Raw genomic sequence first — 4,450 nt, 5'->3', positions numbered from 1 at the left:
CAGACCCACCTGCCACATGGCCGAAAAGTGCTTCCCTACATTGTTAGGAAATTTGACAAAACTTATAATGCGAGAAAGTGGGCACCAATAGAATCACTCACTCAGCCAGTAACTCTCCCCTCTATAGCCCATAAGAACAACAAGGACCCACTGATCCACGTGTCACAAAGGGGCTTCCTCACATTATGTAAAGGTAGTGCATTTTCAAAATGCAGAAAAGTGCCCACCATAGATCTAAACAAGATCTGACGTCGTGAAAAGTTGTGGAAAGTAGAAACAAATTTAGGAAAATAAGAAATGCCATAAGTTTTAATCATTTATTTTTTCATATTTCTAGGGTAATTTAAATAATATAAAAGATGGGAAGTAGCCGTTGGGTGTGCTACATTTAAATTCAATTTTTTTGGCAGGGGCAAAAATAGGTAACAAATGTGTTGATGAATTTTTTATGAATGTTTCTTATTAATGAATTTTATGTCATGTTATTGAATATCATTATGTAATTATAATAATTGATGTGTTCAAAAATTATTGATGAAGTTTATACGTATTAATCAATTATATGTCATGTTAATGAATAATATGTGAATATAATTATTGATTTTTTCAAAAATTATTGACGAATGTATATACATATTAATTAATTGTATTTCATGTTAAAGAATGTTATGTGATTATAATGATTCAATGATATACTTCTATTGATCTCATTTTGGTTTTGACATATGAGTGACAATACAATTCATTACTTAACAATACTTAATGCATGTCGAGTAAGTAGTGTATGTCAACCATAAGTTGTTAAACAATGCATTGCGAGCATAATGTAGAATATGTGTTGAGTCACTCCTGTGATGAGAAAGCTAATGCATGCCAAGTGATTTAGATGTCAAGTGAATAGTGGATGTTGAGTCATTCAGAGGTCATGTTACAATATTGAAGATCTAGTGAATGTTGAGCATTAGAGGCTTCAAGTGCCAAGTAAACAATTTTGGAAATAGTTGTTTGTAATGACAAAAATTCCTATGTAAACCATTTTTAGGCTAACTTGAGGATTTTTTTTACAACTCTAGAGGATAAGAACAAATCTATATTGAGAATCCTTGTGTAGTACATGCAACTAATCAGATAAAGGGATGCTCTAAGAGAAAAATGGGTGAATCATAATCATTGATTCCTACTTAACCTTAGGTCACTTAAGTCTTCTTAAAGAGGGAAAACCTTAAAAGATTTTAAACCATGTGAAGAGAGAAGTTTGCATTCACAAGCAGAGAATTCATGGGGACTAAGGACTTGTGAGAAAGCTATGAATTGCAGAACCAATTAGAGAGAACCAAAGAAAGCAGAGAAAGGATAGAAGTGATACATTTGATCAGAGAGGATCAAGTATACACTAGGAAAGAGGTGATTTGATATCTAGCAGAGAGTTACTAATTGAAGGTCAAGGCTAAAACATTCTAATGGGTGAATCAATGAAAATATCTTAATTGAGTAGTCCTAGCAAGATTTTGTAAATCCTTTAACACGGTGCTTATTTTATTGTAATTTAAAGTCCTTTAAACAAACACACTTCTAACAGGGTGTTGAAATCCTTTAACAGGGTAAGATTTAACAATCTTTGTAAGCCTTTAAATAGGAAGACCTTTCACAGGGTAGATCATAGTTTATGATCAAACAATTGTAACCTTCATTGGATACACTTTACAATTGTAGTAGTGAAGATTTGTGGGTGCCATCCCCACCCCAATTTTACCTTCTCATTGGAGGGTTTCTAGGTAACAAATTTTTTGTGTCATGTGTTTATTTATTTCATGCTATGGATGAACATGTTTAGTTTGGTATTTGCATTTACATGCAAATTATGAGATGTATGTGTGGTGAATGTTTTAATAGTTAAATTTTTGAAGTACTGATTCACCCCCTCCTTAGAGATTACTTTCCCTATTGTTATTTCCAATAATTGGTATCAGAGCCTTGTTCTCTAGAAAGAAAAGCTTTGCAACTTTGAAGAAAGATCTTGAAGATGGAAGTCTTCAAGTTGGGAAAAGTTATTGAGAACTAGAAGATTGAAACCGACCTTTCTCTACACCAACTCAATGAAGAAAGAGATGAGTTGAAGTGCTCATTAAATAGAAGGAAAGAGATAGCTATTAAGGAGAATGACATAGATTACCAAGAGGAAGACACTATTTGATGATGGAAACTCAAGTGAGTTTTATGCAATAGTTGCATATTTGATGGAAAAGAATGGTGCCCAAACTGAAGAGGTCAAAAATCTTAAAATAGAACAAAAAGCACAATCAATATTGCTATGTGACATGACTGAGTAGAAAAAGAAAGATGAGGAAGACAAAGTCATGATTGAAGATGAAAAAAGGACACTGACTAATAGAGGTACAAAGGACACTGACCATCATGAAATGAATGGAAAGGACATTGAGATCACAAACCTAAAGTTACAAAATGAGCAATTGAGAAATAAACTAAGAAGAGAAAAGAATTTGTTGAAACTTTCAACAAACCCAATGAAGCCATCAAGTACTTTGGAAAATTGATGAGATCTCCTAGATCTAACAATGATACTAATGGATTGGGATACACTAGTACTGAGGAAGGAGAATCATCTAAAAGTGGTGAACAAAGAAGAAACAAAGGTAAGAACTAAAAACCCACTTGCCATAATTGTGAAAAGCTAGATCAAACAACCAATGTTTGTAGGAGCAACAATGTGAATCATAACCCTAAGAAAAAATTCATGGGTTACTATCATAAGTACAACAAGAAAGAACATCAAGCACATGGATGTAAGACCAAGACTTCAAGCACAAAAAAATTTGAGGGATATTGCCACAATTGCTAGAAGTATGGACATAAAGCATATGAATGTAGATCTAATACCAATGGACGCCTAACAAGCAAACAAAGGTGCAACAAATTCAAAAATCTTATAATTGGGATTAAAATACATGGTATAGTTTTCACTATTGTCAAGAGTATGGACATGTTGTTGAGAATTGAATTAGAACACATTTCAAAAGTGATTACAATAGATGATTGAGTCAAACTACATGTTTTAGCTATTTGAAGACTGGTCACATTAGCAAAAACTATCCAACAAGGTTAAAAGCACCTAGCAATGAATTCAACAAAGGAAAAGAAAAGGTTGATGTTGAGAAAGTCAAAATGCAGATGAACTAGACATGGAAGAAAAATGAATATTGCAGCACATCAAATTCAAATGAGGTCACTTCATCCAATGGATCAGGTGATCACATCAACCCCAACTAGGTAATCAAAAGGTATGTGGGACTGATATCTCAATGATATATTTTACATCAGTTCCAATAATCTAAGTTTTGAAAAGGTTATTTATGCATGAATTAAGATGCAATGTATTGGTCATAACCTGGAAGAAATCTATAATTTTTAAAAAGTTCTCATGTTGTTGTCAAGCATAAAAAGTTTCACAGTTTTTGATGAGTGAAAATGAAATTTCAATTGATGTTGAGCTATTAAGGGTGATAGTATTATCCAAGCTCACTATGGTTGTTGAGCATGGAATAAATTATGTGTAAGTTGAGTGAGTTGAAATTTCTATGGTAGCTAAACTTACAAGAGTGGAAGCACTAAGCATTTATTGTTGAGTTTCAAAGGTTATATAGTCAATTTTTAACTCATTTGCATTCATTCAAGATCAAAGAGAGAAAGAAGAGCATAAGGCAAACTAAGGAGAACAATTCAATCATTTGTTAACTAGATTAAGCTACTACTCATCACCAATCATTATATTTGTAAGGTATTTATCATGTGTCGAGCTATTGTATCTGAATTATTGCAAACCCTAGTTATTTAAAATGACATCTAACTCTTCCACTATTGTTAGGAAGGAAGGAAAAGAGGTTTTGAATGCTCAATTAATAAGTAATGGTATTAAAGAACCACTATTCTAAGCTATTATTGAGATAGCATACAAGGGAGATCCTACTGGTGTGTTATCGATGATACAACCGCATGTTTTGATGATACAAGATGTTAGATGCTACTCCACTTGTAAGGTTGGCAGTATTGGAGACATAGGAATTAGTGACTTATTTGGAAAACTATGCGTAGATGGAGATTAAAGGAGGAAAACAATTTTGTAGAGAGACAAGGGTTAACTCATGCCCTAGATTTGCCAAATGTATTTAAAATAGAATGAGTTAAGATAGTACTTAGCAAAATACATGATCACTTTGTATCGTTGGAAAATGGCCCTACCAAGATCACAAAAAGGATCATCCAATGAGTAATAGGGAATTTTACCCTAGATAGACTCAAGACCATGTGAAATGATGCTAAGGAGGTAATTGAGAAATGTACAGGGTCTATATGGAATAAAAGAGGACTGACCATAGACACAATTTTAGATCCCCTAATGGCATTTGTAGTGAGAATAATTTTCCACAAGTTA

The sequence above is a fragment of the Cupressus sempervirens genome, chromosome 3 (genome assembly GCF_028749045.1).
Source record: "Cupressus sempervirens isolate cs-2001-9-10 chromosome 3, ASM2874904v1, whole genome shotgun sequence".
Lineage (NCBI taxonomy): Eukaryota > Viridiplantae > Streptophyta > Pinopsida > Cupressales > Cupressaceae > Cupressus > Cupressus sempervirens.
The sequence above is the reverse complement of the archived record's forward strand: the minus strand, read 5'-3'. Positions refer to the sequence as shown.